The 24,536-nt window shown below is 41.0% G+C and overlaps 1 protein-coding gene across 1 annotated transcript in view; it reads left to right on the forward strand.

Annotated features, from left to right (window-relative positions):
- Positions 1-9,154: 9,154 nt before the first annotated feature.
- The window catches only part of LOC106081311 (otoferlin), a 369,740-nt gene continuing 354,358 nt past the window's right edge, over positions 9,155-24,536 (forward strand). The window contains exons 1-2 of the mRNA XM_013243188.2: positions 9,155-9,489; positions 21,599-21,825. The gene's annotated coding sequence lies outside the window, so the exon portion shown is untranslated. The remainder of the gene's footprint in view (positions 9,490-21,598; positions 21,826-24,536) is intronic.

Consider the following 24,536-nt stretch of genomic DNA (forward strand, 5'->3'; position numbering starts at 1 on the left):
ACGTCGGCGGCCATTAAAGACTACCTTCTGTCACACATTTTCCACATGTATGGCATTCCAGAGACCATAGTTAGTGATAATGGTAGTCAGTTCAAAGCTAATGACTTGAATGCCTTTTTCACTAGCTGTGGTATCAATCACCTCTATACGGCGTTATATTCTCCGCAGGCGAACGCCTCGGAGAGGGTTAACCGCTCCCTTATTGCCGGCATTAGAACATTCCTTAGGAACGACCATAAGGAATGGGACCAGAACCTTAGCGCTATTAGTTGCGCCTTGCGCAACTCGATCCACCAATCGATCAATTGCACGCCTTATCACGCCCTATTCGGCTTCGATATGGTGACACATGGGTCCACATATAAGTTGCTTAGGAACCTGGACATGCTTAATGAACCCACGTCCACTTTATGCCGTGATGATCAATTACAGCTGATAAGGACTGACCTTCAGAAGAGGATTAAGGAGGCCTTTAAGAGGAATCAACAGCAGTACAATCTGCGGACGAGGCCAGCGTCTTTTGAGGTAGGGCAAGTCGTTTTCAGACGAAACTTTACTCAGAGCAGTTTTGAAAAGAATTTTAATTCAAAGCTTGCACCTCTTTTCGTCAAGGCGAAAGTTCGCGAAAGGCTTGGAAGTCACTATTATCTATTGGAGGATATCGATGGTAAATTGGTTGGTACCTTCCATGCCAAGGATATCAAATTGTAAACGTCTTGTTTTCCCGTTTATTTACCGTCGATAATTCTCGTAAATAACCCGGTTTTGTAACGACGTTTCTGAAGTTTTTAGTAAGAGGATTTTAATTGAGACAGAGGGTCTTTTAGTAAATTGGTTTCCTGTTCTCTGTGGTATGGAGGGAAAAAGGGCAATATTTAATTTGACAACCATGATTGCTACATACTTTTGCCCCACAGTGTGCACTTGCAGATATTGTCTATGTTGGACGCATAACAAGAAATCGATATTAGCAGGCCTATTTCATTATTATGCTTTACACTTGCTGGATACTACAGATAGTTATGTACATACATATCTCTGCTCTTCTTTAATGCTCTCTTTGAAGTTTGGCTTTGTCTCTGCCTTCGCCTCTGCTGTTGCCTCTGTCTACATTTGTTTCAATATCATCTTCTGTCTACCTTTTTTTTTCTTTTGCGGAACCAGTCTTTTCTATTGAGCCCATTTGAATGAATATTTCCAACAAACAGATTGGTTTACATTGTTTGGACAAATCAGAAGAATAGTTTCTTCTCATATTTTGCGAAAATCATATTTTTAGACAATTGTGTTAAATTACAGTTTCCTTTATAGAAATAATCGAATTCGATTAGTTGATGTTTAAAGTTTCAAAGTCACCGGTTATTTTTTTTGTTTTGTGTACGGGATAAATTTCGGCAAAGCGGTACCGTACTTAGTACAATTAAAAGAAGCCATTTTGAATTTCCGAAAAAAGTGAGGTGTCGTAGGTTTCCTAAAGGAATTTTGCATACAAATAATTCTATTTTGTTCGAGTCCTCAAAGTGAACATAACTAGCTGGAAATTCTGCCTCTGAATTGAGGAAAAAGTGTAGTGATCCAAGTGACATACAAATATATATTTTATTTTGTGACTCCGCCTCTTTCTATAGCCTTTTAGGCTAACGTGAGGAATTGAAACGAGAGAAACGTATACTCCTATATTTTTGTTCAGAAGGTAATTGAAATTTGGCAACGTTGCCTAGATTTGATGTGCGATATTAAGACAAGTGAAAATTTTTTAATAGGCCCATTGCAAAAACGGTGACACGTGACTGCCTTGGATTAAGGCACCGACAAAGTGGACTGTTGAAGTGGTAGTTTCGTCCAGACGGTGCAATACTTTACCCAGGTCGCGGCTACCCACAGGGCAGTGGCGGCTTGGGGATTTTTTTTAAGGAAAGCTAGAAATTTTGGTGACTACCTGCTTTTCATCTACAAGAAGTATCACCTTTGACACCATAACCTAATCAATGTACCGTTTTACTTCGTACTGATTGCCCCAGAAAACCACGTGCATTTTTGCTAAAGATGTCGGAAGCCACAATTTTTCTGCCCAATTAAAGTCATCACCGAGGTTTCATTTTAATGTGCCAAACATCAGAGGAACTATGCATCTAATATGTTCATAATAATACATTTTCCCGAAACCGTCAAATTTATATCCACTCAATCCGATGTCACTTTAACCTGCTTTGTCACCCCAAAATCGACCAACCAAGAAGTTTTGGGAAGAATAAATTCGATAAAATGTCATTAAAACCCATATTGTCGAAGTGCATTTAGAAGAAAGAATACCACTTGGTGAAATTTCATAACTCTTCGTTAGTCAATTCGCAGCTTGGATAGGCACATATCTCCTGCCTGGATTAAAGCACACGTTTCTTCCAATATACCTACAATTTACGTAACTATGAAATAAGTTTATTAAAATATTTTTTAATAAACTTATTTCATAGTTACGTAAATTGTAGGTATATTGGAAGAAACGTGTGCTTTAATCCAGGCAGGAGATATGTGCCTATCCAAGCTGCGAATTGACTAACGAAGAGTTATGAAATTTCACCAAGTGGTATTCTTTCTTCTAAATGCACTTCGACAATATGGGTTTTAATGACATTTTATCGAATTTATTCTTCCCAAAACTTCTTGGTTGGTCGATTTTGGGGTGACAAAGCAGGTTAAAGTGACATCGGATTGAGTGGATATAAATTTGACGGTTTCGGGAAAATGTATTATTATGAACATATTAGATGCATAGTTCCTCTGATGTTTGGCACATTAAAATGAAACCTCGGTGATGACTTTAATTGGGCAGAAAAATTGTGGCTTCCGACATCTTTAGCAAAAATGCACGTGGTTTTCTGGGGCAATCAGTACGAAGTAAAACGGTACATTGATTAGGTTATGGTGTCAAAGGTGATACTTCTTGTAGATGAAAAGCAGGTAGTCACCAAAATTTCTAGCTTTCCTTAAAAAAAATCCCCAAGCCGCCACTGCCCTGTGGGTAGCCGCGACCTGGGTAAAGTATTGCACCGTCTGGACGAAACTACCACTTCAACAGTCCACTTTGTCGGTGCCTTAATCCAAGGCAGTCACGTGTCACCGTTTTTGCAATGGGCCTATTAAAAAATTTTCACTTGTCTTAATATCGCACATCAAATCTAGGCAACGTTGCCAAATTTCAATTACCTTCTGAACAAAAATATAGGAGTATACGTTTCTCTCGTTTCAATTCCTCACGTTAGCCTAAAAGGCTATAGAAAGAGGCGGAGTCACAAAATAAAATATATATTTGTATGTCACTTGGATCACTACACTTTTTCCTCAATTCAGAGGCAGAATTTCCAGCTAGTTATGTTCACTTTGAGGACTCGAACAAAATAGAATTATTTGTATGCAAAATTCCTTTAGGAAACCTACGACACCTCACTTTTTTCGGAAATTCAAAATGGCTTCTTTTAATTGTACTAAGTACGGTACCGCTTTGCCGAAATTTATCCCGTACACAAAACAAAAAAAATAACCGGTGACTTTGAAACTTTAAACATCAACTAATCGAATTCGATTATTTCTATAAAGGAAACTGTAATTTAACACAATTGTCTAAAAATATGATTTTCGCAAAATATGAGAAGAAACTATTCTTCTGATTTGTCCAAACAATGTAAACCAATCTGTTTGTTGGAAATATTCATTCAAATGGGCTCAATAGAAAAGACTGGTTCCGCAAAAGAAAAAAAAAGGTAGACAGAAGATGATATTGAAACAAATGTAGACAGAGGCAACAGCAGAGGCGAAGGCAGAGACAAAGCCAAACTTCAAAGAGAGCATTAAAGAAGAGCAGAGATATGTATGTACATAACTATCTGTAGTATCCAGCAAGTGTAAAGCATAATAATGAAATAGGCCTGCTAATATCGATTTCTTGTTATGCGTCCAACATAGACAATATCTGCAAGTGCACACTGTGGGGCAAAAGTATGTAGCAATCATGGTTGTCAAATTAAATATTGCCCTTTTTCCCTCCATACCACAGAGAACAGGAAACCAATTTACTAAAAGACCCTCTGTCTCAATTAAAATCCTCTTACTAAAAACTTCAGAAACGTCGTTACAAGATCGGTCCATATGGCAGTTATATCTCAATAAAGAGCGATCTGAACCATATTTGAGTCGGATATGGATAGACTTAAAACAACTCACTATGTAAAATTTTAGCGAAATGAAATAATAACTGCGGCTTTTATGGGCTTAAGACCCTCAATCAGCAGATCGGTCTATATGGCAGCTATATCTAACTCTCGTCCGATCTTAACCATATTTAGGTGTGACGAAGGAAGGCTTAAAACAACTCCTTGTTTCACGTTTCACCCAAATCGAGTTAAATATGCGGCTTTAAAATCGTAAATCACAAGATCGTTCTACATAACATATAGGTTGGGTTAGGTTTAAGTAGCAGTCTGCCATCAGACTCATTAAGACGTTTAGGTCCATTGTGATACGACAGGAACAGAAGTAGGAAGATGCTTTCTAGTTCATACCCTTGAACCATCCAGATCGCTTTAAAACGCCCAACAACTTGCGTATGTTCACATCCGTTAAATCAGACAGGATATCAAAGAAATGAGAACCTAAAGTGGAACTCGTTCTGACTGCTAGTGCGGGACACACACATAGAAGGTGTTATATATTCGCTTCTTCTACGATGTCCTCACAGCTTCCGCAAAAGTCGTTGCTAGCAACCTTCAGTCTGTCAGCATGTTTTCCGATTAGACAGTGACGGACGCAATGACTGAGACGTCTGTTCTAGCCTGTGACAGCAAAGCGGTCGACCTCTTCAAGTCAAGATTGGGCCACATAGTTTTGAAGTGCTTACAGCCCCCTCTTTGTGACCTGATAAATGGTTGTCCTTCGGGCCTCAACCTGAAATCTTAGCTTACATGTCGCTAGAGGCATACCCACAGATTCCCGTATCCCTGGAAAGTGTAGGGTAGTTCCTAGTCTTGCAAGCTTATCCGCATTACAATTCCTTGGGATACATCTGTGCTCCGGCGCCCAGAACAGGTGAATTTTGAACTGTTCAGCCATCACGTTGAGAAATCTGCGACAGTCGAGGGCGGTTTTTGTGTTCAGCAATACGTTCTCTAGGGACTTAATGGCTGCCAGGCTGTCTGAAAAGATTTGTATGCCAATCGTCGTTATGACATTAGGCTCTGTGTCTCCCATTCTCCGTACCCTTGAGAAGTTTAGATCCCGGAGTTCTTAGTCCACGAACCATTCCTCTACCCCCCATGGTTCCTGGTTAAGATCCACGTCAAGTCCACCTGCCATCATGTGGACCTTAACTGCTGTCGAAGCGGCCTTAAAATGGTGGAGATTTATCTGTAGAAACCGGACCATAGTCATAGGACCATAGGATTCAAAACTTCCACCTCTGTTGTGTTAGCCTTGTTCTCTGATTCCGCCAGGAGTTCATCGTCATAAGATTCGTTAGGTCTTGTCACGATGAGCTTCCGTATGCATCCAGGGGCAGGTGAGGAAGCTGTGGAACCACCCTTCCTCCGGGCACTGGACACTTGCGGCGTGGACGTTTCCCCCTTAGATGCTTCACTAGCTGCTGCCGTAGAAGTATTTCCTGAGTCCCGTACTTCCCCGATGGCGCACATCTTGAGCCCAATAGAATCAAATAATCCACCCACACATGGCTTGTCGGGTACAGATTCGACGTCTTTCCCTCCTGTCTCGGTTGTGGCAGGAGGATTTTCAGACTTTAGCCATAGTTCCTCAGGCAAGTGTTCAGCAACAACTGTCGAGTCGTCTCCTGATTCCCCAACCCACCGCTTCTATAGACCTTCAGTTTCAACTTGTTGAATCCGTAGGATACAACTCCTTCTACCTTGTTGCGGTCTGCGGACAGCCGGAGTTAAGTAAGAATACTGCATGTCTCCGGTCACCATCAGCCTCATCCAATCTACCAATCTTCCAGTCGGTGGTTGAAAGATTTGGATTACATTCCATTAGTCTTCCAAGCATCGATTTAGGATCTGAGGGAATCATTGGCATGCAAGCGTGCGCTATTGGTCGGGAAGGAATATATCCCTTCTTGTCTAAATCTAGTGCTGCACCTGGCCAGATCTATCCAATCTTTTTTAGCGCACAACGATACATTTCAATTGAGCGTTAATCGCCGAAGGCTATTAGTTTGTATCGGCCTCGATACCAGCCTGCATCGATACCATCGTCGCAAAATGGAGGAGACCCAGGAAATTCCGCAAGGACATGAGAGTCCATTGACTATTCCACTCTAATTATTCCTAGGTATGCAGCCCTGTTTCTTAAAAGAGCCCGATATTCTCATGGGGATTTTGGGAGTGGGAAGGCACCCAGTGTGGAGGTTGGTGGGTTAAGGGTTTAGTGTGAAACCCAAAAACGTGGTCCCGAAAGTGAATATCAATTTCGTACTCTTCTCCCAAATACCATTTGAGTCGGTAAATATATATGTCAGATTTTTGGGGTGTTTTTGGGGGATGGGGTGGTTCCCCAGACACTTAACCCTGAAAAATATATCAGCATCGGGCTCTACTCCCAAAAACCATTTATTTAAACCCCCACATTGTCATTGGTTTAAGGGGAGTTTTTGGGATGAAGCGTCCCCAAACACTTGGCTCCAACAATTGGTTATGAAATTAGTTCTCCAATCTCAAATAGCTTTCGTTTAAGCCACATATTACCATGGTCGGTAAATTTTTACTCTTTTTCTCTGTGGCACCGCCCCACACATACATTTGGATATCAGATTCGTATTTTACTTCCAAATAACTTTATTTGAGCCCCATATGGGAAAGAAATCTGGTTCCGAAAGTGGGTATAAATTTTGCGCTCTACTCCCTAATACCTGTCATTTCACACCCAGAAGCTCTTGCAAATGCAAATTTGCCCATGAACATTCCATTAAGGAACTGGGGCAAACTTCTCACAAATCAATGAGTGCTGTCCGATTCAATTTTAAGAAGTTCTTAGCCCTAAAAATTATCAGCATCGTGAAATACTCTTAAATATCATTTATTTGAACCCATTGGTCTAAAAATTGGATATCAATTTCTTTTTCTAATCTCAAATACCTTTGATTTAAGAGGTATGGGCCCTAATAACTGACAATAGCGAGCTCCACTCTCTTTAAGATCCAAATATGTCCTATTTTGGGGTTATTATGGTGGTGTGACGTCCCCTAGTCAGTTGATCCCAAATGTTGATATCACAATCAGGATCTACTCCCAAATACCTTTCATTTGAGCCCCATTTCTCCATGGTCGGCAAACATATTCGGTTTGGGGGGCATTTTGGGGGATGGGGCGTCCTCTCAGTTACTTGGCTTTGAAAATGTATATCAGATTCGTGTTCTACTCTAAACACCCTCCTATTTGAGCCTCAAATTGCAATGGTCAGCAAATCTTCCTATTTGGATGGTGTTATGGGGGTGGGGTGGCCCCATAGACACTTTTCCCAAATATTGATATCAGATTCTTGCTTTACTTCCAAAGACCTTTCATTTGAGCCCCATATTGCTATGGCCGTAAATTTGCCCTCTTTGGGGGATGTTCTCGGGGATGGGCGGCCCCCAAACACTTGGCCCAGCATCTGGATATCACATTCGTATTCTACACTCAAATACTTTGTATTTAAGCCCCATATTGCGATGGCCAGTAAATAAGTCCTGTTTGGGGGGTGTTTTGGGGAAGGGGTGGACCCCCGAAACTTGGTCCCACATTTGGATATCAGATTCGTATTTTACTAGCAAATACCATTCATTTGAGTCCCATATTGCGATGGTCGGTAAATATGTCCGATTTAGGGGTGTTTTGGGGGTTGGGGTGGTTCCCCAAATACTTGGTTCGATACGATATCAGATACGTTTGCTTATCCTTAATACCTTTCATTTGAGTCCCATATTGTCGTGATTGGTAAGTTTTGGGTTGGGGCGGCCCCCCTAGGTACCCCATCCAGAATGTGGATACCAAATTTTTGTTTTTAGGATACTATAAGAGAGCACACAAAATATCGTTTAAATCGCACCACCCATCTCTGAGATCTGGCGTTTCTGAAAATTAGGGTAAGGGGGAGGGTCCGCTCCCCCTTCAAATTTCAAAAAATGTAGTTCATTGAGTTCAAATTTGTTTTGGACAGCTTTTTACTTAACGAATGAATTTGCAAACTTGCATTTTCATTTTTCAAATGTTTGCCCTGAGTTTTTGTTTTTGTTTCTTCGAATACAACATTTTCCTTAAAATAGCTGGCAACTCTTGTTTGCCTCAATTCCACCTATAACAAAAGTATGAGTAAAGCTTTCACCCCAACACAACTCCCCATGCAAGTGGCAGAGGAGAGCTTTGCACTACACATGAAATCAAAATAAATATTTTAGCGCGTATACAAGCGACAAACACATTCGCAATACTGATTGTGCTGGTGTTACTCAAAAAGGACTCTATAAACAAAAACAAAAAGCACGTGTAGTAGTATAGAATGACAACAATACTCGTACTGTGGCATACCCGCATACACAGGAAGCACTGGTTGGTGTTGACTATCGCATTGAGGGCGGCAAAGACTGTTTGCGAGACTCTTCTTCGGTGCTGTTGTGTTACTATTGTCGGAATGCGATTGTTTTATTTAAGCAAAGGATATCAAGTTGAGCAGTTCAGTTGCAAGTGAGACATTGCGGGAAACGCGTTTCCTAGAAAATAACAAACGGAAGAACTTCTAAGCGAGCCTTAGAATACACTCGAGAAAAAAAATTTAATTTAACAAGAAACAAAAAAAAAACCAAAGTGCATGGGAATATATTAAGCGAGATAAAAGAAGGCAAGGCATTATAAAAAAAAATTAATTGCAATTTGTTAAGCAATAATTAAAGCTTTGAAAATAATATACATGAAAGCTAAGTGAAGTGGTGCTAAGATGTGAGAGTGTTTGTGCGAGAGGGTTTTATTACATACAAAAGGATTAAAGGGATTCCTAGTTAAAAAAATTACGAAGTTTGTTTGAAGTGATGGGCTTAAATTCTCATCTTTGAAATTAATAAGAAAAGACAAAAAAATATCCCCAAGGGTTTGGAAAGTGAAATAAGTTCAAATTGTGTTGTTTGTTTCCAATTGATTTGGCAAAACACCAAGTAAGTGATCTTTGACGGAAACGAAATAATCCGCTAAACATAAGTGCGAGTTTTATGTGCCTCAGCTGTACCCAGCATCCATGCCCAACTCGTTAATATTCGATTGGCAATAAACGTGAAGGCATAAATCAAAATGTTTAACGCCGTGTTTTACATGCACAACAGCGCAAATAGTGAAATTAACTCCAGTTCCCCAAAGAATTTGGCATAGGCAGTGAGAGTGTGTCGAGCGGAGTGTTACAACAATCAAAACATTTGTGTGTTGGCCTACCCCATGGTGTCGCCGCCCACCACATCAGGTAATGGAGTTGGCAGAGTACAAAGTGTTGCTGTTGGTTTCAATATCAATTTTTTGTAATCAATGCTTAGCCTAAATCTGATGAATAATTTATCCTGCCCCCCTACATGAGGGTTGAGCGTTAATGTGGTTTTTGTGTGAAATATCGAATAAAATGGATACTAAGTGAGATCAAATGGAATCATGAAACTATGATAAATACAAATGGAGTATTATTTTTTATATTAAGTTATAAAAACATGAGTTTCATTGCTTTTGGGAAACAATTGCATTTGATAGTACTGTGATTTAATATAATGTGGGAAACAATCAAACAATAGTTCAAGGTCGGTGTGACTTACCTTACCATATCCTTTCAAGGGAGCTGTAATAAAAACCACATTATTAGAATAATGGAAAAACAACAAAAGAATATGGACAATAGTAGGTCAAATATGAATAATATAGGGTTGCCCAAAAAGTAATTGCGGATTTTTCATATAGTCGGCGTTGACAAATTTTTTCACAGCTTGTGACTCTGTAATTGCATTCTTTCTTCTGTCAGTTATCAGCTGTTACTTTTAGCTTGCTTTAGAAAAAAAGTATATTTGATTAAAGTTCATTCAAAGTTTTATTAAAAATGCATTTACTTTCTTTTAAAAAATCCGCATTTACTTTTTGGGCAACCCAACATATACAGTTAACAATGGCATATAGGGGTTTGAAATGTGTTTTAACTAAAGGCAAAATTTCCAGGAAATTATCTCTAAACCTAAATTTTCACTAAAAAAAAACTTACGAAATTTTTTGTTTTTTTTTCTGTCGGCCAACACGCAGGGGATGTCCCCTATGAATGCAGTGCATTGCGTTGGCGAGAGGAAATAAGGAATTGGAGGGGGGAAGAAGGATGTAGTGCTTATTGACATTTGTCTTAAATCTTTGGACGACAAAGTGGGTGGGAAAACATTAGCCGGAAGTCGGTTCCACAAGCGAACGGTTCGGGTGAAATAAGAATTCTCTCTATAATGCATTGCGCGGTCCGCTGGCCAATCAATTACAAACGGGTGTGAGTTCCTGGAATGTCTAGTATCCCTGACATACATCCTTACATCAGGAATAAGAAGACGAATATCAGAAGAACACACATCATGTAAGTACCGATAGAACAACGACAAACAACCCACATTGCGACGATGATGAAGGGAGGCAATAGAGTTGGATACCCCACTGGCACCAATTAACGCCATTGCTCTCCTCTGTACACGGTCCAGTAGCTTCAGGGATGATTTTGAAGCTTCAGCCCATACATGTCAGTTGTACTCCATTTTCGGCCTTATGAAAGTGGTGTAGATGTTAAAAAGATCAAACGGAGTGAAGTAATTCTTACACCGTTTAAGGAAGCCTAAACACTTGAATGCTTCTGTCGACACTTCAAATACATGTTTAGCCCAACGGACATCACTTTGTATTTTCATGCCCAGAACATCAAGAGCTTCTGATTGCTCAACATCTTCACTGTTAATAGACAAAGATCATCGTAATGGGTCAGCGAATCGTTTATGTGACAACAAATAGCACTGAGTCTTCCGTGCATTAAAGTCTACTCGATTCATTCGACGCCACTCAGAAATGGCCAGCAAATCCTGGCAAAATGTATCGTCCATAACCCGCCTCTTGTCCTCAATCTCTCGAAGATTCGAATATATATCAGCCAACAGGTTAGCCTTATCAACCGGGTCAGTGAACGTTTGATCATCCTTAACAAGAGTTGGAATAGATGAAGAACTACCCTTTACTCTTTTCACGAGCGACCAAAAGCTCTTACTTCCTCGTGTAGAAGCAAGAACCTTAGTACGCAGACGCTGTTCGTAAAGAAAATTTTCGCGCCTAAGCACATTGGTACACGAAGATCTTGCCTGTTTGCGTAGCAGTTCAGTATTGGCATTTTTATCCAAGCGCCAGTTCCTGAATGCAACCTCTTTAGATCTGACAGCATCTCTGCATGTCTGGTTAAACCAACTTTTGTCGTCTGATTTAGCCGTTATAGTTATACTTGGAATAAATGTCTTCATTCCATTTAAAATTATCTTCTCAATCATTTCAGCAGTAGCATTTATATCGTCATCCAATTAAAATGCTGAAAGAATCCATTGAGCTCAACCCAACGCGCTTTTTCGTATAAAAATATTGACCGCTTTGGGACTGGGGAGGAAGCACTACGAAGAGCAGAATACGAAAAATCCTGAAACAATGCAGTGATCAAAGTTACCAAGAGGTGCAAGAGTATTAACTTGATACTTTTCAGGGAGTGAAGTTAAAAAAAGGTCAAGAGTATTATTTTGGCGCCTATGTCCAATATGCGATATGTGTCGGATCGTTCACTAGTTGCGCCAAACCATTGTGCGCAGCGAAAAGCTCAACGTATTGGCCCTCAGGAGTTCTATGACTCGAATGGGAAAGCAAGGTTGAGTTATGGACATTGAAATCCCCAGCGACAACAATTTCACTGCCCGGAAAATCCTCCAAATTAATTGTAATGGAATCAGAAAGGGCGTCAAAGTCGTTCATGGAAGCCTCCCTTTCTGAGTTTGGAGTTCTACAGAAAAATCCGAAGTGCAGTCTATGTGATCCAATCCCGAATTTAACACAAAGGGAGTTAAATTCAGGATACCGTGAGTCTAGGTGTAGTCGTCTTTGGAACACTACGTCATTACGTACATATAACACGCTCTGTGCGAAATAAAAAGAAACAGAGTGTGGTACCCTGGGATGTGAAATCCTCGGACTCTTACCCCAAAAGTACTACCCAAAAATAAAAGTGGACCGATCGGGACAAAATGGGATTCAAATGAAAGGTATTCAAGAGTAGAGTACAAATTTCATAATAAAAGTTGGGTCCAAGTACCTGGGGGCCGCCCCAGCCCCATAACCCCTTGCAAATTTTGCCCGTGAACATTCCACTATGGAACAGGGGCAAACTTCTCACATATCAATGAGTGCAGTCCGATTCAAGTTTTAAGCTCATGATCAGGGACCTCCTTTTTATAGCCGAGTCCGAACGGCGTGCCGCAGTGCGACACCTCTTTGAAGAGAAGTTTTACATGGCATAGTACCTCACAAAAGTTGCCAGCATTAGGAGGGGAAAACCACAGCTGACAATTTTTTCTGATTGTCTCGCCAGGATTCAAACTCAGGCGTTTAGCGTCATAGACGGACATGCTAACCTCTGCGCTACGGTGGCCTCCCCCATAACCCCTAAAAATAGGTTTATTTGACGATCATGACAACATGGGACTCAAATGAAAGGTATTCGGGAGTAGATTACATATATGGTCAGGAAGTAGGAATAGGCTTTATAATTTATTAATAACGGAAGGGGGCGGACCCTCCACCGTTACCCGAAAAATATCACTCAAACCCAAAAGTGAGTCGATAAGGACAATATGGGTATCAAATGAAAACTATGCGGGAGTAGATAATGAATCTGGCATACAAATTTATGTCGAAATATAGGGGGGGTCACCCCACCCTCACAAAAATGCCCGAAATGGGCACATTAGTCAATCACGGATATATGGGACTCGGTTTGTTTGTTCTGTATAGACTGAAAAATTGCAGAACTGGTTTTCTTAAAATGTTCCCATATTGTGTAGGTTGGTCTGGAAGGAAATATTTGTCGGTGTCGGAAGGGGGACGGACCCTCCCCCTATGTCAAAAACAAAACCCAATATCAAATGGCGACCAATCGGGACAATAAAGGTATCAAATGAAAGGTATTGGAGAGTAGAACACGAATATGGTATTAAAATTTTAGTCTAAGTACCAATTGGTCACAAAACCCCCCAAACAGACATATTGGACGTTCATTTCAATATGGGGCTCAAATGAGAGGTATTCGGGAGTAGATTTCGAATTTGGCATACAAAATTAGATCGAAGTATAGGGAGTCACGCCACCTCTCAAAAACCCAATTAGACCCATTATGACTATATGATACTTGGCTGAATCGATTTTCTTAAAATTTTCATAGATTGTGTACGTTTGTCTGGAAGGAAGCATAGGCTATTAATTTTTAGATTTGGGGTGGAAGTCCACCCATATCCGAAAGTGGTCCGATGGGCACAATAAGGGTATCAAATGAAAGGCATTGGAGACCAGAAAACGAATATGGTATTAAAATTTGGGTCCAAGTACCCGGCTGACCCCCCCCCCCCCCCCCAACCCCAAAGCTCCTCTAAACAGATATATTCGAAGTTCATGTGAATATGGGACTTAAATGAAAAGCATTGGGCATTAGATTACAAATATGGTATAAAATTAGATCCAAGTAATGAGAGGTCGCCCAACCCCCAAATACCCCCAAATGGGCATATTAGCCGACCATAACTATATGGGACTCAAATGAAAGGTACTAGGAAGTAGATTACGAATATGACATTAAAATTTGCGTTCAAGTCTAGGTGGCGCTTTTCGTCCTAAAGATACGTCAAATGGGTTATTTGAAAAAAAAAAATGGGTTATGGGGGAAATTTTTTTAAATGACCATGCATAGCATTGTATCTCGCAAATGTCGCCAACATTAAGAGGGGATAAACACCGCTTTGTCCTGTGTTTGAATCATGGCGAGAAACCCTCTCATAATGCTGGTGACATTTGTAAGATTGACAGAAGGCTTATCACTAGACAATTTATAAGAAAGCAAGCCTTGAGGAGCGTCAAACCATTTAAGTCACCCGCAACTGATGGAATATTTTCGGCGTTACTACAGAAGGAGGCCGACTTAGTGCCGCCCTATTTGGTCACTATTTTAACAGGGTGCCTAGGACTTGCATATACTACGAAAGCCTGTCCTAGTGGCAAGGGTGATATTTATACCCAAGCTCGACAAGGCAAGATACGCGACACCAAAGGCCTACAGACCTATAAGCCTTACATCCTTTCTACTCAAAGCCAAGGAACGTATTGGGGATACGATGATAAAGAGTAGGACATCCAGCGAAAATTTAACTAGAATGCCTTTGTGAAGGGAAGGTCGGTGAAGTCTGTACTGCATGAGGTTGTGCATAAAATAAATAAAATAAAAGAATCCTTTGATGCCAAGAAGTACACATTGGCGGAATGCATCAGAGAACACGTTGCTATCATTCGCTGCTTTTTAAACGCATTCATATTTTCGTTGCTTTTGACTTTCCTTCATTCAACGGGTAATGCTGTTGCTTTCAAATGCATTCATTTTTTAATGATTGCGTTTCTATGCATTTTTTTATATTGCCGTTACACCAAAGCTTTGTAAACCTATGTAAGTCGGTTGAGATTGTAAATGGGCCAAAGCGATCCACGATCTATAGCTCCCACATAAAACGATTTCCATATAATCATTCTTAAGCCTCTTGAGGGCGCAACTCTTATAAGATTTGGCTGAAATTTTGCACGAGGACTTTTTTATGACCTCATCTTATCCTTTTTCGGTTTCTGGCCAATAACCGCCCAAAGGACGTGGCAAATGCAATTCATGGCAGAACTTAATACCTTCTTACTTGTTTTTTTTTTCAACATTTTGAAAATTTTTTAGCATTATTAAATTCTCCTTAAAGTTTTCCACCAACAAAACTTTTATTTTAGCAGTATTGGCATATTTGACAACCAGCAAAAAAAAAGTTGAAACTTTGTTAAGAGCATAATAAAAACCCCCTTGTAAATCCTGCTAAAACTTAGCTTGCACCATTTCATTACAAGGCCTCTGTTGCAAGAACCGCGAGTTGTTTAAGACAAAAATAAATTGAAAGAAATTTTGATAAATTTATGAAGGGCGGGCGGTTTCGTGGCCTCTTATGGGTATTTTATTATTCATATCTTTAGATTTGTTTCCTTTTCTCACAGCTCCCATGTGGACGATGTAAATATACTAAGAAAAATAAGAGTTCGGGCATTCATTTTTATGCGATAAAAATATTTGATATTCACAATACAGAAGTATGCTCTTAACCCAGCCGCAGGCTAAGCGAATGAGAGTGCGAGTGTGTATGTGTGCGATTGTTAATAAACATTTCAAATGATTGTGGGTTATGGAACAGTGTTGTCAACAACAAAAAACAGGCTAAAATCGGCTGGGCCGAATCTTGGGTACCCACCACCGTGGATCGCATTTGTCAAAGGATAATGGATAAGAATTGCAATGGTATTGGTGCTATATAAAGTTATCAACCAATTTGGACCAAAGTTGATTTGAATATGGGAGACCATATCAGGCAATAATTGCCCCCTATATGGGCCAAAGAAGTAAAATCGGGATATTGGTTTATATGGGAGCTATATCAGGTTATGGACCGATTTAGACCATATTGAGCTCATATGTTGAAGGTCGTAGGGGAAGTCTTACTCCAAAATGTCAGCAAAATCCGATAAGAATTGCATCCTCTAGAGGTGAAGTTTAATCGCGAGAGCAGTGTATATGGGAGCTATATCAGGTTATAAAGCAATTCCGACCATACATAGCATAGTTGTTGGAAGTCAAAACAAAATACTTTAGGCAAAATTTCAGCCAAGGCGGAAAATAATTGCGTCCTATAGAGGCTATGAAGTCAAGATCCAGGATATGGCAGCTATATCAAAACATGGATCGATATAGCCCATTTACACTTCCAACCGACCTTCATAAATAGGAAATATTCGTGAACAATTTCAAGTGCTTATCTTTACTCCTTCGAAAGTTAGCGTGCTTTCTACATACGGACAGACGGACATGGCAAAATCGTCTTAAAATGTCAAATCGATCAAGTCTATATATACACTTTAGATCAATAATTCGATATGTAACAAACGGAGTGCCAAATTTATTATACCCCCTCCTATGTCGGAGGGTATAAAATTGACTAAAAGTTTCAAAATTCCACAACTCTGAAATGGAGAATTTTTGATTCAATCCTTATAGCTACCCGAAAACAAGAATCTTGCAACCCCATGGCAGCTGGTTGTTCGCACCGGATTGGCCCTATGGAATCCTTTATTCGAAAGGGCTGCCGCCTCAGTCTACATGGTCGTCGTTTTTTCGTCATGGGAGAGGCACATCCCGGAGTGCCTTATCCGCAAGCTTCTGGCCCGTGCCGGGATTGAAAAGAACCCCGGACCCTGGTTCTGTTCGGTTTGTCAGAACCGCCTCCATCATCGGTCGGTGTCAGTGAGGTGTAATCGGAGTTGCCACATTTTCGATCTTGCTCTGGCCTTACATCACTACGGGTGTAAAGTCACACTGAATATGTTGCAAGGTGCTGTATGAACATAGACAGCAGTGGTTCACAAGCATCGTCATCGACGCCTTCTGCGTCCTCGTCGTCGGACTATGTGACCCCCACAGCTGCATCCCAGTCCCAATATTGCAGACCCGTGCCGGGAAATGTAACATTGAATTGCAACGGTCTCTGTGGCATGATCGACGAGATTGTGGATTGTATGAGTCGGAAGAACCTATTGGTTGCAGCGATCCAGGAGACAAAGCAGACCAACACCGGCAGCTTGCACAGTTGTCACGGATGCAATGTGCTACGTAAGGATCGCTCAAGGAATGGAGTTGGGGGATTGACCTTCGTGATACACCATTCGGTGCAGCATAGACCCATCTCGATAGCGCCTGGTGCTAGTGACTCCTACATGGAATGTAGAGGGATAGCTGTCAGGTCCGGTACCGGATAGAGCTATACAACGTGTATATACCGACTGGTTGGTAGCTGTGTACCAATTAATGGCCAGGATTACAAGCCCAACATAAGTAGGCTTCTATCTGGCCATAATCGTCCTATACTAGAAGCGTTTAATGCGCATCACGTAACATGGCATTCTCCCCTAGGTAACGACCAGCGGAACATAGGGTTGGCAGTTCAAATTGAAAGCTCCACGTTTCGCATGGTGAACAAACTGCTACACCGACCACTAGGATTACGTGGAGGTGTAGCAGTTTGCCAGACATTTCCGTTGTATCCTCGGATCTCCTCAGTGACGTAACATGGCAAGCCGTCATCGACCGAGCAACCGACTTCATAACCTCTTATCGCCGAACGTTTATCAATCAAAAGAAGGCCATTTGGGTCGGCCTCAGGCAGTAACGTAACGTAACGGCCTCCTCAGTGACGTAACCTGGCAAGCCGTCATCGACCGAGCACCAGACTTCATAACCTCTTATCGCCGAACGTTTATCAATCAAAAGAAGGCCATTTGGGTCGGGTTCAGACAGTATACCAATCGCCGCTTCAGTGAACTGACACCCTTCTCTAATGTGCTAGTTGCCGAGAGGAAATTCCGATACATAAGTAACGCAGCAGCCGCTCGCTTTATACCAGCCGGTCGAATGCCCCAAGTGCGGCCCAATTTGCTGGTGCAGACAGTGGTCCTAGCAGACGAGCGTTAAGGGGTTTGTTGCACGGACCCCACTAACCCCAGAATCAGCGAGCTGAATCTGGAAATTAACAGAGTAGTCTACGAACATAAGCGGAAGTTGGGGCGGGAACACTTGGAGCAATGTAAATTAGGTACCGGTTTAGGCAAGTTGTGGTCTACTTTTAAGTCACTCTCGAACCCCGTTAGACGGGACAATAGGACCTTGGTAACCTTTGGCGACGTAACCGTGACTAATCCGAAGAGTTGGGCCAAGTTGTTCAACCATCAATTTATTGTGCATCCCGAGAGTAACAGGGCTAGGAGGAGGGTCATTCCTCGTATCCGTGGTTCCCGGGCCGAAGAGCAGTCATCACAATTCATCGTGGACGAAGTTACGAATCTCATCCGTAGCGCCAAGTCATCCAAGGCGTTGGCACCCGACAGAATCTCTACACTGATGCTGAAGAATCTGGATCAACGTGGTGTCGAGTATGTTACGACTGTCCTCAACCTGTCTTCGAACACTCTTATAGTTCCCGATGTCTGGAAAATGGGCAGAGTGATCCCTTTACTGAAACCTGGAAAGGATCCGAGTAAGGGGGAGTTGTACAGACCGATCTTCCTACTCTCACCAGTAGCCAAGATGCTTGAGGGACTACTCCTTCCGAGCCTCGTTGGAGAATTTTCATTCGGCGAGCATCAGCATGGATTTTGAAGACTGCATAGCACAGCAACTGCTCTGCATGTCATCACCACACACATTTGCCGTCGCTTCAATCAGACCAGGCCATGTGATAGGACGGTCCTCGTGGCACTCCACCTATCGAAAGTCAGCCATACCAAACTACAATATTTGAGCACATCGCCAATACGTCCCACCAGCCAGGCTTGAAACGCTGGGTTCCGAATTATCTATGTGGTTGCCAGTCATTTGTACAATTTAGGGATAAAAAATTGAAACATCTTAGAGTGGAACGGGGAGTTTCTCAAGGTGGGGTGATATCTCCGGTACCGTTTAACCTCTACCTATTCTTCATTCCACCCTCTCCAGACAGCATAGAGATCGCATCATATGCAGACGATTGTATGATCATGGCATCAGGCCCCCTACCCATTGTTCACATCTGCAATAGGTTGAACGTCCACCTCAACGAATTTGCCTCATATTTCGCAGCAAAAAATCTAAAGATATCTGCAACCAAATCTTCAGCCACATTGTTCACTACATATACGCATGAGGTGCGTAGGGAGCTGAAAGTGATAGTCGACGGAGTGACAATAACGACCATCAAGTGTCTCAAAATACTTGGTGTCACATTTGACAGCTCTTACAAATTCTCCACACATGCCGCAGCAATTTAGGATAAGCCAAAAGTAGAAGTGAGGTCCTCAAGTCATTTGCCGGCAGAGTTGGGGTGCAGACAAAGAAACCTTATTGACCACGTACAAAGCAATTGGCCGATCTGTGGTAAGTTACGCAGAGCCAGTGTGGTCCCGTCAGCTTTGTGACACGCTGTTGTATACAGATCTGTCCGAATGCCGCCCTTCAAACTGCTTCGGGTTGTCTCCTCAGTTTTCATGTGGACCACCTCCATCAGCAGACAAAGATCCTACCCGTGCGAAGACATAACTACATGCTGTCTAAGCAATACCTTCTTGGCTGTAATAGCAGAAATCATCCAGATCATCATCTTGTGGAAAGGTATTCACCACCCAGAAGCCTTAAGGTAGATCTACATGATCTACAGCGTGTGGTCAAGCGCTACAAGAGAGAACCTCTATATCCAGCGGCGTATCAAGCGGGCCTGGACAATATTCATGCAGACAAGGTAGCAGATGCGGTGAATAGCTACCGGGTGAATGTGGTCCTGAATGTGGCACCTGAAGAAATTTACCTCCCCCCGGCAAACCAGAGTAGTTTTGGTTGAATTTCGATTCGTCAGATGCAGCAGCCTCAACTCCTACAGAGCAAGGATTGATGCCGATGTGGAAGATGTATGTCCCAATTGCGACCAGGGACAACACTATACACTTCACATGTTTAACTGCCCAGCCAGACCCACTCATCTCAGACCTAGATCCCTCTGCATGCACGCCATCGTAGTCGCATAGTTCCTGGATCTGGACATTCAACAAAATCAAGCAGACAAAAGATAGAACACAACACACTTCTACAACAACAACAAATCTTGTATTAAAATTTGAGGTCAAGTAAAAGGGGGAGCTCCCCTTCCGAAAATTAAGTGATATGAGCAATGTGGAACTTAAATGAAAGTTATTTGAAGGTGGATTTCGAACCTGACATTCAAAGTTTAGACCTAATAAGGAATTTCACCAAAATTTGGCTTTCATAGGGGAAACAAGTAAAAGTGTGCTAAGTTCTTCCGGGCCGAATCTTACATAGCCTCCACCATGGAACGCACTTGTGATGTTCTTTGAATGACATTTTTAAACAGAGAAACATCAGTCATAGAAAAACATCACCTCCAAAATTTCAGGCATATAGAGTAATAATTGCGCTCTCCAGAAGTCAAAAAGTCAAACTGGGAGATCGGTTTATATGGGAGCTATGTCAGGTTATATAGCGATTTAAACCATAGTTAAAACAGTTGTTGGAAGTCATACCAAAACGACATATGCAAAATTTCAACCACGTTGGATAAGAATTGCATCCCCTAGAAATCCAAGAAGTCTAATCAGGACATCGGTTTATGTCAGCTATATAAGGTTATGTACCGATTTAGACCATATTTAGCACAGTTGTTGGAAGTTATAATGAAACACGTCATTCAAAATTTCAGTCAAATCGGATAGGAATTGCGACCTCTAGAACCTCAAGAAGTCTAATCGGGAGATCGGTTTATGCGGCGGCTATATCAGATTATGGACTGATTTAGACTATACTTGGCGCAGTTGTTGGGAGTCATACCGGAACACGTCATGCAAAATTTCAGCCAAATCGGAAGCTCTAGAAGTCAAGACCCAAGGTCGGTTTATATGGCAGCAATATCAGATTATTATCTGATTTAGACCATACCTGGCACAGTTGTCGGAAGTGATACCAAAACACAATGTGCAAAATTTCAGCCAAATCGGACGAGAATAGTTTCCTCTTTCCTCCTCATTTCGTGGTCCCGGCACCCAGTTGGGGATTACCGATGCGCGGATCACAGGTTCTATATCCACAAGAGGCCTGGTCTGTCGCTACTGGGGTTTAGGAAGAAGACCGGGGCTACAAACTATCTTAACCCAACTCCCTCACATATGCTTGCGACATTTGTTGATCTTGCAGCTAGGTTAAATTTCTTCCAGAAGAGGTGTCTCTCATATTAATGAAAATGCACTCATTACTATGAGAGAAACCCCCCGACATTTCCTTAATGAAATATGCTTGAGGGCAAATTTCCAATTTTTGAGATATGTTTTCCATTTATTAGAAATGCCGAAATATGGGTAATACTTCAAATGAAATATGGATTTGAGTATGTGACTGCGAGTGGGTGTGTGTGTGTGTGATTATGCCTTGCCGCGTTTTGCATAAAAGAACAATAACTGTAAATGGGGAAACGAAAGGAACAAAACAAAAGGACAATGTTATGGATGCTCATTCTCGTGTATGATGATGCAAGACAAGGACTCTGTTGCAAACATGAGACACACCCATTTTCACACACAGTCACAACAAACACCGTTGAGTGAATCTACCGCCCACTTAATTGAAAATCTAACGAATATGTGATGTGCTCTCCTTTGTTTTTCAGGCAATATTTTGTGTGTGTGTGCGAGTGAGTGTGTGAAATGATTTCGGTGAAGCCTTTGTTGTTGTGAATCGGATATTTGCAATCAATGCAAAACGAGAACAACAAAATAAAAAAACACAAACAACAACAACAAAAAAACAATAACGATGCGGAATAATGAAATGATAAACATTTAGTGGTGATTGCTTGGTGCATACGATACACATTCCTATGTATTGCCGCCTCAGGTAAGCCAATGTTTGTTTTGACTTGTTGTTGGTAATGTTCTTGTCATTTATAATTGAAGTAATTAATTAATTGATTGTGAGTTCAAAAAAAAAATGGGAAAATGCTATTAAAAAGATTAAAAGGTATGCATAAAATATTATTCCCATCATTTACTTTTTAATCGACAAATTCATTGGAAGAGAAATGAAAGAGCAAATCAAATAATTTATGAGATTATCTTAGAAATTAAACGATTTTAATGAATATAAGGACGAACGAGGGCTAAAGTGAAACTGACAAAAAATTTCCATTTACCAAGAGAAAAGGAAACGAAATTAGCAGAAAATTAAATTCTTACAAAATAGAGAAATTTAATTTGCCCCAAAACTCGCATAGGAACAAAAATTTTGATAAAAATCCTGTAGAAGCTACATTTTTGAAAAGATTCGCTATAGATAGAAATTCTAATAAAATTTCCTATAGAAATGAAATTTAATTAAAAAATCGTATAGAAAAAGTTTGAATAAATGTTAATAAAATCTTATATAACAAGTAAGAACAGACTAAGAGAGGAAACAGTCGACATGTTGAAAAAATTCCCTGTAGATAGAAATTCTAACAATATTTCCAATAAAAATTTTATTAATACTGAAAAAATGGAAATACCAATATATGGGAGCAATAGAAAACCTGTTATAAAGCCCAAAATGAAATTGGCGGTCATAGGGACCATTGCGTGTCATACCGCTTTATAATAATGAAAAATTTCGGCGCTACGAAAAACATGTAAGAGCGTGCTAAGTTCGGCCGGGCCGAAACTTATATACCCTCCACCATGGATCGCATTTGTCGAGTTCTTTGCGCGGTATATTTTTTAAGGCAAAAAATGAATAATAACTGTTATGTTAGTGGAGCTATATCGAGTTATAGTCCGATTCGGACCATAAATGAATTGAATGCTGAACATTATTATCCATTCGGATAAGAATTGCGCCTTGTAGGGGCTCAAGAAGCATAATCGGGAGATCGGTTTATATGGGAGCTGTATCAAACTATTGATCGATTCATACGACATTAGACACGAATGTTAGAGGTCATCATATAAGCCGTTGCACAAAATTTGTGCCAAATCGGATGAGAATTGCACCCTCTAGAGGCTCAAGAAGTCAAGATCCCAGATCTGTTTATATGGCAGCCATATTAGGTTCTATACCGATTTACGCCATACTAAGCACAGTTATTGGAAGTCATAACAAAACACCTCATGCAAAATTTCAACCAAATCGGATGAGAATTGCGCGCTCTATTGGCTCAAGAAGTCAAGATCCAAGATCCGTTTATATGACAGCTATACCAGATTATGAACCGATTTGAATCATACTTAGCACAGTTGTTGAAAGTGATACCAAAACACCACGTGCAAAATTTCAGTTAAATCGGATGAGAATTGCGCCCTCTAGAGGCTCAAGAAGTCAAGACCCCAGATCTGTTTATATGGCAGCTATATTAGGTTCTATACCGATTTACGCCATACTTAGCACAGTTATTGGAAGTCATAACAAAACACCTCATGCAAAATTTCAACCAAATCGGATGAGAATTGCGCGCTCTATTGGCTCAAGAAGTCAAGATCCAAGATCCGTTTATATGACAGCTATATCAGGTTATGAACCGATTTAGACCATGCTTAGCACAGTTGTTGGAAGTAATAGCAAAACACCTCGGGCAAAATTTCAGTCAAATCGGACGAGAATTGCGCCCTCTAGAGGCTCAATAAGTCAAGACCCAAGATCGGTTTATATGGCAGCTATATCAAAACGTGGACCGATTTGGCCCATTTACAATCCCAATTGACCTACAGTAATAAAAAGTATTTGTGCAAAATTTCAAGCGCCTAGCTTTATTCCTTCGAAAGTTAGCGTGATGTTGACAGACAGACGGATGGGCAGACAGATGGAGGGACATCGCTAGATCGACTTAGAATGTCATGACGATCAAGAACATATATACTTCATGGGGTCTTAGACTCATATTTCGAGGTGTTACAAACAGAATGACGAAACTAGTATACCCGCATCCTATGGTGGAGGGTATAAGAATACTTCAATTGTATCATCAACTACTTGACAAAACGGGTAATGAACTTAAGAAGTCAAATCGGGAGATCGGTTTATATGGGAGCTATATCAGGTTATAGACCGATTCGGACCGTACTTAGCATAGTTGTTGGAAGTCATAACAGTATACCACATGCACAATATCAGCGAAATTGGACAAAAATTGCGGCTTGTAAAGGCTCAAGAAATCAAATCGGGAGATCGGTTTATATGGGAGCTATATCAGGTTATAGAGCCATTTGGACCGTACTAGGCACAGTCATAACGGAACACCACATGCACAATTTCATCCAAATCGGACAAAAATTGCGGCTTTTAAGGGCTCAAGAAGTCAATACGGGAGATCGGGGTATAAGGGAGCTATATCAGGTTATAGAGCGAAATGAAACGTACTAGGCATAGTTGTTGGAAGTCATAACGGAACACCACATGCAAAATTTCATCCAAATCGGACAAAAATTGCGGCTTTTAAGGGCTCAAGAAGTCAAAACGGGAGATCGGGGTATATGGGAGCCATATAAGCTTATTGACCGATTCTGACCATACAGTTGTTGGCATTCTTAACATAACCCTACATGCAAAACTTCAGTCAAATCGGACAAAACGTGCGGCTT

Source organism: Stomoxys calcitrans, chromosome 4, assembly GCF_963082655.1.
Source record: "Stomoxys calcitrans chromosome 4, idStoCalc2.1, whole genome shotgun sequence".
NCBI lineage: Eukaryota > Metazoa > Arthropoda > Insecta > Diptera > Muscidae > Stomoxys > Stomoxys calcitrans.